General features: G+C 44.0%; 1 protein-coding gene across 5 annotated transcripts in view; it reads left to right on the top strand.

Moving 5' to 3' along the window:
* LOC134016119 (polyadenylate-binding protein-interacting protein 2B-like) overlaps positions 1 to 735 on the top strand; it is a 9,706-nt gene extending 8,971 nt beyond the window's left edge. For all 5 annotated transcript variants that reach the window (XM_062455530.1, XM_062455528.1, XM_062455527.1 and 2 more), the window contains one exon: positions 1 to 735. This exon is cut by the window's left edge. The gene's annotated coding sequence lies outside the window, so the exon portion shown is untranslated.
* Positions 736 to 10,480: the final 9,745 nt, after the last annotated feature.

Genomic DNA, 10,480 nt, shown 5'->3' with positions numbered 1-10,480 from the left:
AACAGCCTTGGATGTGTATAACTAAGACATGGGTTTATATTCCTGGCTTTACAGGAAATACAGATTTTTTCTGATAATCTCACATGTCGTTTTATAATGTTATGAGGTCATAGTTTGAAAGTTGGCATTTCTTTGATCTGTTTTAGTTTTCGAGGAATAAGGTGACGTGTGGAAGTCTAGGTTGGGAGTGTTTGGTTTGGAACGAAGCCTGCAGTCTGTCACAACTCCAAAATACCCATCATGCCTCACTCTGTATTGAGCATCCACAACCAATCAGGTTTTCCGATTTCCTCCTCTTTGTTATGTAGTTCCTTGTCTTCTGTTTTTATTTTCGTCGAGGACGGAGGTGTTTTGTCCCTCTGGAGTTGCTGTGGTCTAGTTCAGGAGCTGAACAGGTTTGATGTGGAAGTTTGTGATGCTAAACTGATCCCAGATCTTACAACCTCACGTGCGATCTAAAGCCATGATGAGGATCTGGCTCCACACCAGTGGTTACGAACCACTTCCTGGTTGGTCGTCAAGGGGTGGGGCTTGAGGCTAAACGTCCTGGTTGGAGCTGAACTTGGCCACAGGCATTCTGGGTAACTGAGGGGAATCTGCTAAGTGGATTGTATATGAAATGTTTCTTTTTTTTTCTCTTAAATTTGAGGAAGGAAAAAAAAACGTCCTGTTCACACAAAGTACGAATTTCAATACGCAAAAAAAGGAGTAAAAAAATACAAAAGATGAATAAAGATGGAAAAAAATTAGAAAAACAAAGTCTCCTATTTCTCTATGCAAGTGAAGATGAACAGTTTCACAAACACTAGCACGAAAAAGGAAAAATGCTGGACTACAACAGCTTCACAGCACAGCAACAGAACAAATGACCACAGGCTGTCCTCTGAAGAACATGCACGGTTTCTCTACACACGAGTCGTCTAATACACTAGCAAGCTTGTAGCTTCACTTGTCCTTGTTGCAGAGGACAAATAAAGTTCAAACTTGCTTTAGATTGCATGTTAGATAGATAGCTCGGATGATTCCTGTGGTGCAGGTCAGTTCTGTGTTCCCATGACGATGTGTTCTCATAACGATGTGTTCTGTTGTCAGGAGTCTCCAAGGCAACCACTGCTGGTGAGTAAATGACTGTTGTGAAATGAAAACAGTGACTAGTTCTTCATTTTAACTTGATTTATTAAAATTGTCAGGAGGCCAGGAGAACAAATTCAAATCCTCATAACTATTTGCCGTGTTAACACACCACCCCTTGTAATCTTACTCTGAAGCGAAAATCTTATTCCTATTAAAAACGACATAAAAAAACACTTGAAAGAAAAATATCAGCAAGGTACAAAAAATGTAGTAAAAAGTTTTAAAGTATTAAACACAACTGCTGTTGCCATGACAATTGCAATAAAATATATTCTTTTACACTTTTACAATAAAAACAATCACAAAATTACCTGTTATCGCATTAAAATGTGTTGATAAGTAAAGCAAAAGTTGTAAAAAACAAAACAAGCTTTATTCATAAAATAATTGTAAAAATAAAGGAATTTGAATCGTTTTTGTAAATGGTGTTGCTAGCAGATCCAGGATCAGACCAGCTTCCTTATAACTATTTCCCCTCTTAACACACCACCCCTCGTAATCTTATTCTGAACCGAAAACCGAAAATCTTATCCCTATTAAAAACGACATCAAAATACACTTAAGAGAAGAAAAATATCAGCAAGGTACAGAAAAATGTAGTAAAAAGTTTTAAACACAACTGCTGTTGCCATGACAATTGCGATCCAAAAAAGCAGCGGGGGAAAAAATAACCCTTTTTTTTACACTTTTACAATTAAAACAATCATAGCAAAATGAACTGTTATCACATTAAAATGTGTTGATAAGTAAAGCAAAAGTTGTAATAAAAGCATTATTCAAAAAATAATTGTAAAATCAAAGGAATTTGAATCTTGTTTTTAAATGGTGTTGCTAGCAGATCCAGGATCAGATTAGCTTCCCTCAGTGCTGTCAGTCACCATTGGCAGGGACTCCATGACTGACCTCAGATCAGTGTCTAGACAGCACTCTCCTCCTGCTCCATCCTCTGGGCTGCTCTCTCCTCTCCTGGCCCAGCTTCAGCACTGGAATGCAGGGAGACCAGCTCCATGCTCTCCCTCTCTGCAGGCTTCCTGGTGGTCTGGAGAGACACAACAGAGTCAGGAAAAGGGGGAGGAAGGACAAATGTCCCTTGTGAACAAACTACAGTACCTTAAAGTACAGATAGAGGGCAGTGCTGGGCGTTAGCAGAGTCAGCAACACCACCACCACTCTGATGATGAAAGCTGGCAGAGGATTGGCTGGAACAGAAACAAGGCAAATCAGGAAATAGATAATCATCAGATCACCTACCAAGGTAAAGACACATCCTGTACCTTCCATCTCCAGTCTAAAGTGCAGCTACTTGTTTTTAGAGTGTGGAGATGAGCTGTAACCTAGGTCATGGGTTCCCAACGACCGGGCCTCAGATCACTGCCCACCGGGCCTCAGATCACTGCCCACCGGGCCTCAGATCACTGCCCACCGGGCCTCAGATCACTGCCCACCGGGCCTCAGATCACTGCCCACCGGGCCGTGGGTACCTGACCATAAAACTTTTAGCTTCCAGAGTTGGCTGTCGCATGATTTCCGAAAGTGTTTCATGGAAGCATTTTGCCCAGCTACTTTACATATGTGTCATAATTATGTACAGCGTTGTAGGAGTTTTTTCGGTAACAAATGACAAACATGTATAAGCCAGTGCTATAAATAAGTACAATAAATATGCGTATTTTGTGCAAAATCTGCCATTTGGTTGGATATGTTTTGAACACCCCTTGGTTACCTACTAGAAATCAGCAAGTTATAATTCAATGCATTCCTTTTCTTTCTGTGAAGTTTGAACCAATGACAAGACCTCCGCTCTTTGTCCAGGGTTCTGCAATCTGTGCGATTACGATGAAAGGCGTTTTCACTGCTCTCTCAAAGTTGTGCATTGCATGCAAACATTAGGGATTGTATATGTGACATAGAGCTATATGTCTGTTAAAACAGTTTTCGATAGCACTAGCCCTAGCCCTAGTCCTAGTCCTAGCCCTGTAGGTGAGGTCATGTCACTTTGCCATACCCTGGCTTTGAATCAAACAACTCCCCTAATGTGCTTTCATCGGTGCTGAAAATGATGCGTTTGCCAATTGCGCAGCTAAAACGTGATTTCATTGGCAAAGACTACAGTCATTGGAAAGGTTTGACTTAGTTGGAAGCTTTGTTGTAGTCATCACAATCATGTTTTTTTTTAGAGCTGACTAGAAAAAGAAAAGCTATTTGCAACAATACCCAAATGGAAGCCTACCTGAGCGAGTTGGCTGAATGGACATGCTATCAGGTCGCCAAAATCTAAGTCTATGAATACCTGTCCGTAGTCCAAAAAAGGTTGGGAACAAGTCTGTAACCTAGGTCGTCACCTAGGTCCTATAGGTGACTGACACATCCTGGGGTTACCCGCAGATCACTACAGGACTCACATGACTGACAGTTAGATTCACTCAAGACCAACCACAACTATTATCCCAAAAAGTGTGAGCAACCTTTACGACAGACTAATACGTTGCAGGTTGTGGTTCTGAAAATCAATTCTCACTTACCTGCAACAGTGAGAGAGAGGAGCTCACTCTCAGAGGTGAAGTTATGAGAGAAGACGTAGACTTCATAAACACAGCTGTAGTTTCCTTGGTGGGCGTGGTCTGCAGCAGGAAACAGGAAGTTGGCAGAGTGATTGACAGCTGTGAGGGTGTGTGTCAGGGTTGTGTTGGAGCCAGTGAAGGTGAGGTGGAAGGAGCCTCCTGGGTACTGTGGCTGGATGGAGCAGGTGATGGTGAAGCTGTGGTCCCTGAACACCTGCAGCCCCTGCTGCTGGTCCTGGGAGACCCCTAGCATGGAGGAAGACAGGGAGATACCGGACTGGAACAGGAGATCTGCAAACAAAGGGAACGTGGAAGGGGAAAACAGAAAAGCAGGTGAAGTTCTTCTCTTATTTAGCTGCGATGATAACATCGGCATGGCAACCATGTACAACAGCGTCACATGACACCTGCGGTGGTTCCTGATTACACCTGTAGGGGGCAGTAGTCTGTTGAAAATTGCAGAAACAATCTATAAAGGTATAGTTTCTTGGAATGTACTGACAGAAATAGTGGCTTGGTTTGACTACCAAGATCCCAAGGTGAATATGACAGTGTGTGTGTGTTACCTGAGCAGATCACTTCTACAACAGAGGAAATGTTGGACGTGAATCTCACGTGTCCACACTTCCTCAGATCAGACTCAGTCCCAGCACAGTCAGATTCGAACCCCCATGCAGGACGATCTTCACCACCATGATATTTTCTTGTTGAAACAGCAGATCCACAGTCCAGATGTCTGCACACTACAGCTGCATGCTCCATCCTCCAGGTAGACCAACTGTACAGTTGTCTCCACTCTTCCTGGTGTTTCATCTGCACTCTACCAGCACAGCGACTACCTCCATCCACCAACCTCACATCAGAACCTGGAGAGACAGGAGACAGTCAGGTCCGCTGACTCTCTGCATCCTAACAAAACACTGCTCTCATCTTTCCCATAATCTCTCTGTGAGTGAGAAACTGATATTGAGAGAAAGACTTGTTTATACAGTACCTGAGCAGGTGAGTCCAACAGCACTGCCAGGTGAGCAGGTGTTTCTAGCTGAGTCTGAGGTGTCACAGTCCAGGAGACGGGACTCCTTGCCTCCACACTGGAACTCTTTATCCCAGAGTGGACCTTTCCCTTCTCCATAGAGCGCCCCCTGGAGGGCTGAAGCCCCACAGCCAAGCTCCCGACAGACCACCTCTGCATCCAGCCTGTCAAAGTCAGCTTCACACACTGAGACCCACGACTGATCAGACCTCACCTCCACTCTGCCAGAGCACAGACCAGCTCCCTCCACAAGCCTCACAGACTCTGGAGGAAGAGAGAAGGTCAGTATGGACATGGAGACAGAACACCGCCAATAAACGTATGTGCTTAATAAACAGTACTTGTTCCATTCATATTCTTTTTTATGCAAGATTAATGTCTTGACAAGACATCATCCTTGAATTTATTAAAAGAAGAAAAACCCAACATAGCAATAATAGTTATAGACTGTAATCTTTGATAATGTTCTGACAGTTTGACTGGATTATTGTGTTTTTTCTTGAATACGCCTGTAGGGGGCAGTAGTCTGTTGAAAACCTTTGAAAAATTATATAAAGGTATAGTTTCTTGGAATGTATTGACAGAAATAGTGACTTGGTTTGACTACCAAGATCCCCAGGTGAATGTGACAACATTGTGTGTATTACCTGAGCAGATCACTTCTACAATAAGGGAAGTCTTGAATCCTTTGAATCCTTCCTTCAGGTATCCACACTCCCTCAGATCAGACTCGGTCCCAGCACAGTCAGATTTAAACGCCCATATAGGACGATCTTCATCACCACGATATTTTCTTGTTGAAACAGCAGATCCACAGTCCAGCTGTCTGCACACTACAGCTGCATACTTCATGCTCCAGATAGACACACTGTCCAGTTGTCTCCACTCTTCCTGGTGTTTCATCTCCACTCTACCAGCACAGCGACTACCTCCATCCACCAACCTCACATCAGAACCTGGAGACACAGGAGACAGTCAGGTCCTCTGACTCTCTGCATCCTAACAAAACACTGCTCTCATCTTTCCCATAATCTCTCTGTGAGTGAGAAACTGATGTTGAGAGACAAACTTGTTCTTACAGTACCTGAGCAGGTGAGTCCAACAGCACTTCCAGGTGAGCAGGTGTTTCTAGCTGAGTCTGAGGTGTCACAGTCCAGGAGACGGGACTCCTTGCCTCCACACTGGAACTCTTTATCCCAGAGTGGACCTTTCCCTTCTCCATAGAGCGCCCCCTGGAGGGCTGAAGGAGCCCCACAGCCAAGCTGCCGACAGACCACCTCTGCATCCAGCCTGTCAAAGTCAGCTTCACACACTGAGACCCACGACTGATCAGACCTCACCTCCACTCTGCCAGAGCACCAACCAGCTCCCTCCACAAGCCTCACAGACTCTGGAGGAAGAGAGAAGGTCAGTATGGACATGGAGACAGAACACCGCCAATAAACGTATGTGCTTAATAAACAGTACTTGTTCCATTCATATTCTTTTTTTTAATGCAAAATTAATCTCTTGACAAGACATCATCCTTGAATGTATTAAAACAAGAAAAACCCAACATAGCAATTATAGTTATAGACTGTAATCTTTGGTAATGTTCTGACAGCTTGACTGGATTATTGTGTTTTTTCTTGAATACACCTGTAAGGAGCAATAGTCTGTTGAAAACCTTAGAAAAATTATATAAAGGTCTATTTTCTTGGAATGTACTGACAGAAATAGTGACTTGGTTTGACTACCAAGATCCCCAGGTGAATGTGACAACATTGTGTGTATTATTTATTTATTTCTTAGTTTATTTGTCAGGGACAATGCAGCGCACATTATCCATCCATCCATCATCTTCCGCTTGTCCGGGGGTCGGGTCGCGGGGGCAGCAACCTAAGCAGGCTGCTTAGGTTGCAGCGCACATTATTACATACATAAATAACTTTGTAGATGTGTTGCATAAAAGTTTTTTAGCCAATAGTCTAATTTGCAACCCCAGTCCCTGGTCAGGCCTTTCTAAAAAGTTAAGCAAATAAAATTTACTGCATAGTGTGAGTTACACAATCATGCAGCAGATGCAATATATTAGTATATACTCTATCAAAATTTCACAGATTCATAACCACATTACACATAACATCACATCACGTAACAACACAATACATTACAACAGCTCATTACCTGAGCAGATCACTTCTGCAACATACAAAGAGTTGTACTCTTTCCCCACATGTCCACACTCCCTCAGATCAGACTCAGTCTCAGCACAGTTATATCGAAACGACCAGGTAGGACGATCTTCATCACCATAATATTCTCTTGTTGAAACAGCAGATCCACAGTCCAGCTGTCTGCACACTACAGCTGCATACTTCATGCTCCAGATAGACACACTGTACAGTTGTCTCCACTCTTCCTGGTGTTTCATCTCCACTCTACCAGCACAGCGACTACCTCCATCCACCAACCTCACATCAGAACCTGGAGACACAGGAGACAGTCAGGTCCTCTGACTCACTTAACAGTCCTGTCCAGAAACAACCTCTAACCTTTTCACACCAGTAACACAGTTGTGTTTCCCTAGACCAGGGGTCCCCAAACTACGGCCCTCTGAACAATCCCAGAGAGTTTTATTTTTATAAAGAACAAACAAAACAACTTTACATTGATTAATAGGCATAAGTAATTTATAGATTTGATTTCAGTAGCAATGAATATGAAAAAAGTTAATTACGATATTATTAATGCTCTTTTAATAGGCTATATATCCCTTGATATGTATGGATGTACGGTGCATAACTAAATAATAAACTAATCTAGCATAATAAATATATTTAAAATCATAATAACATCTCCACAATAATACTGGTAGTCACTCCAGCCCATGACATTTTCTGTTACAGACCGACCCGACCCCACATTAAAGAAAGAAAAAATTATCTGGCCCTCGCAGAAAAAAGTTTGGGGACCACTGCACTAGACTGACACAACAAACACAACTTTATGTACTTTTATAACTAAACAACCAGTAGTGCCTAGTTAGTTGTCATGGTAGAAGGCTCATGTTCTACCAACCTGGAGGTTCATCAGTGACTGGAGCCTGGAGACCTGAGGAGAGAAAAGAACTTCAACATGACTTTATATTCATTCATCCACTCATCTGTAATTCATCCACTCATCTGCCTCTTTCCCTCCCTCTCTCACCCCTCCCAGTCTTACCCCTTCTTGTCCCACCCCTCCCTCTCTCACCCCTCCCCCTCTCACTCCTCCATCTTTCACCCCTCCCTGTCTCACCCATCCCCCTCTCACCCTTTCTTGTCCCCTCCCTCTCTCACCCCTCCATCTCTCACCCTTTCTTGTCTCACCCCTCTCCCTTCCCTCACCCCTCCATCTCTCACCCTTTCTTGTCTCACCCCTCTCTCACCCCTCCCTCTCTCACCCCTCCCTCTCTCACCCCTTCTGGTCTCACCCCTCCCTCTATCACCCCTTCTGGTCTCACCCCTCCCTCTCTCACCCCTCCCTCTCTCACCCCTCTGTCTCTCTCTCTCTGTATCTTTCTCTCTCTCTGTCTCTGTATATCTCTGTCTCTCTCTCTGTATCTCTCTCTCTGTATCTCTCTCTCCCGCTCTCCCTCTCTCTCCATCTCTCTGTCTCTCTCTCTCCATCTCTCTCTCTCTCTCCCTGTCCTATCTCGGCCGCTCTCTCATCATAACCTTTTCAGTTAGCAGAGACTTTTGTCCACAGCATGATGAAGTACAGGGGGTATTTGAAACTGCAACATTTTTACCTGAAACCTTCTCCTTCCGTCCTCCTCACCCTCCCTCCCCCTCTTTCCTCTTTCATTCTTTCCTACCCCCCTCCTTCTTCCCTCCCCCCTCTCTGCTCTTACCCTCCCCCCTCCCTCCCCCAATACAATGTATAACAGTCATGTATGCAGTAACATATTTACTTTAATAGTAAGTATTTACCAGTATAGGGCAGTTTTTATACACTACTAAGACAAACATGTGTACAGATACAACAGAGCCCTACCTGTGCTCCAGAACATGACCACCAGCACCAGGACAGGGAACATCTCTCTCTCAGACTGGGTCTCCACTGGGCTGTAGAAGACTTCTGACTGGGGAGTGGACTGAGGGCCGAGGACACAAACTGCTGCTTCACTGCTATCAGTTATGTCTCTTCAGTTTCCTGTGATGCATTTCCAAACCCCGTTCAGCTTATCTGGTTTCATACTTAATATCTCTGGAGCCCATCATCCAGCTTATGTTAGGGTGTCAGAGTCAGGGCAAGGAGACACACACACACACACACACACACACACACACACACACACACACACACACACACACACACATACTCACACACACATACTCACACATATGCAAGGGGAGTGGTCTTACACACACACACACACACACACATACTCACACACACACACACACACACACATATGCAAGGGGAGTGGTCTTACACACACACACACACACACATACTCACACACACACACACACACATATGCAAGGGGAGTGGTCTTACACACACACAGACACACATGCTCACACACACATATACACTCACACATATGCAAGGAGAGTGGTCTTACACACACACAGACACACATACTCACACACACATATACACTCACACATATGCAAGGGGAGTGGTCTTACACACACACACATACTCACACACACATATACACTCACACATATGCAAGGGGCGTGTCTCCATGTCCATACTGACCTTCTCTCTCTCAGAACCACAACCTGCAACGTTTTAGTCTGTCATAAAGGTTGCTTACACTTTTTGGGATAGTAGTTGTGGTTGGTCTTGAGTGAATCTAACTGTCAGTCATGTGAGTCCTGTGGTGATCTGGGGGTAACCCCAGGATATGTCAATAGCAGTCACCTAGGTTACTGCTCATCTCCACACTCTAAAAACAAGTAGCTGCACTTTAGAGTGGAGATGGAAGGTACAGGATGTGTCTTTACCTTGGTAGTTGATCTGATCTGATGATTATTTATTTCCATATTCGCTGTGTTTCTTTTCCAGCCAATCCTCTGCCAGCTTTCATCATCAGAGTGGTGGTGGTGTTGCTGACTCTGCTAACGCCCAGCACTGCCCTCTATCTGTACTTTAAGGTACTGTAGTTTGTTCACAAGGGACATTTGTCCTTCCTCCCCCTTTTCCTGACTCTGTTGTGTCTCTCCAGACCATCAGGAAGCCTGCAGAGAGGGAGAGCATGGAGCTGGTCTCCCTGCATTCCAGTGCTGAAGCTGGGCCAGGAGAGGAGAGAGCAGCCCAGAGGATGGAGCAGGAGGAGAGTGCTGTCTAGACGCTGATCTGAGGTCAGTCATGGAGTCCCTGCCAATGGTGACTGACAGCACTGAGGGAAGCTGGTCTGATCCTGGATCTGCTAGCAACACTCAGGTCTATATTTTACAGACTTAAATGTGTTTTTTCAAATGTTAAACAATATTTTTGTAAAAAGTTTTTATTTTATTTAGTCTACGAGTAGAAAACAGTAGACAAGTGTAAATATTAGACAAATAATCTGAAAAAATATTTTCTACAAGGGCTTGAGCCTAACCCTAAACCATCTAGTAATTTCTGTGTCGAAGAGCAGTGAAATGTTAAACATGTTGGTGTCGATACTATATTTGATGAATGTTGGTAACAAAACGCTGAGGTCTGCCCCTGACTAAAAATACATCCTCTCACTAACAGACAGGCTCGTATCAAAAACCACACAAACCAGTTCAGA

The sequence above is a fragment of the Osmerus eperlanus genome, unplaced genomic scaffold (genome assembly GCF_963692335.1).
Source record: "Osmerus eperlanus unplaced genomic scaffold, fOsmEpe2.1 SCAFFOLD_261, whole genome shotgun sequence".
Taxonomy (NCBI): domain Eukaryota; kingdom Metazoa; phylum Chordata; class Actinopteri; order Osmeriformes; family Osmeridae; genus Osmerus; species Osmerus eperlanus.
Note: the sequence above shows the minus strand (reverse complement) of the source record. Positions and strands in the feature narration are given on the sequence as shown.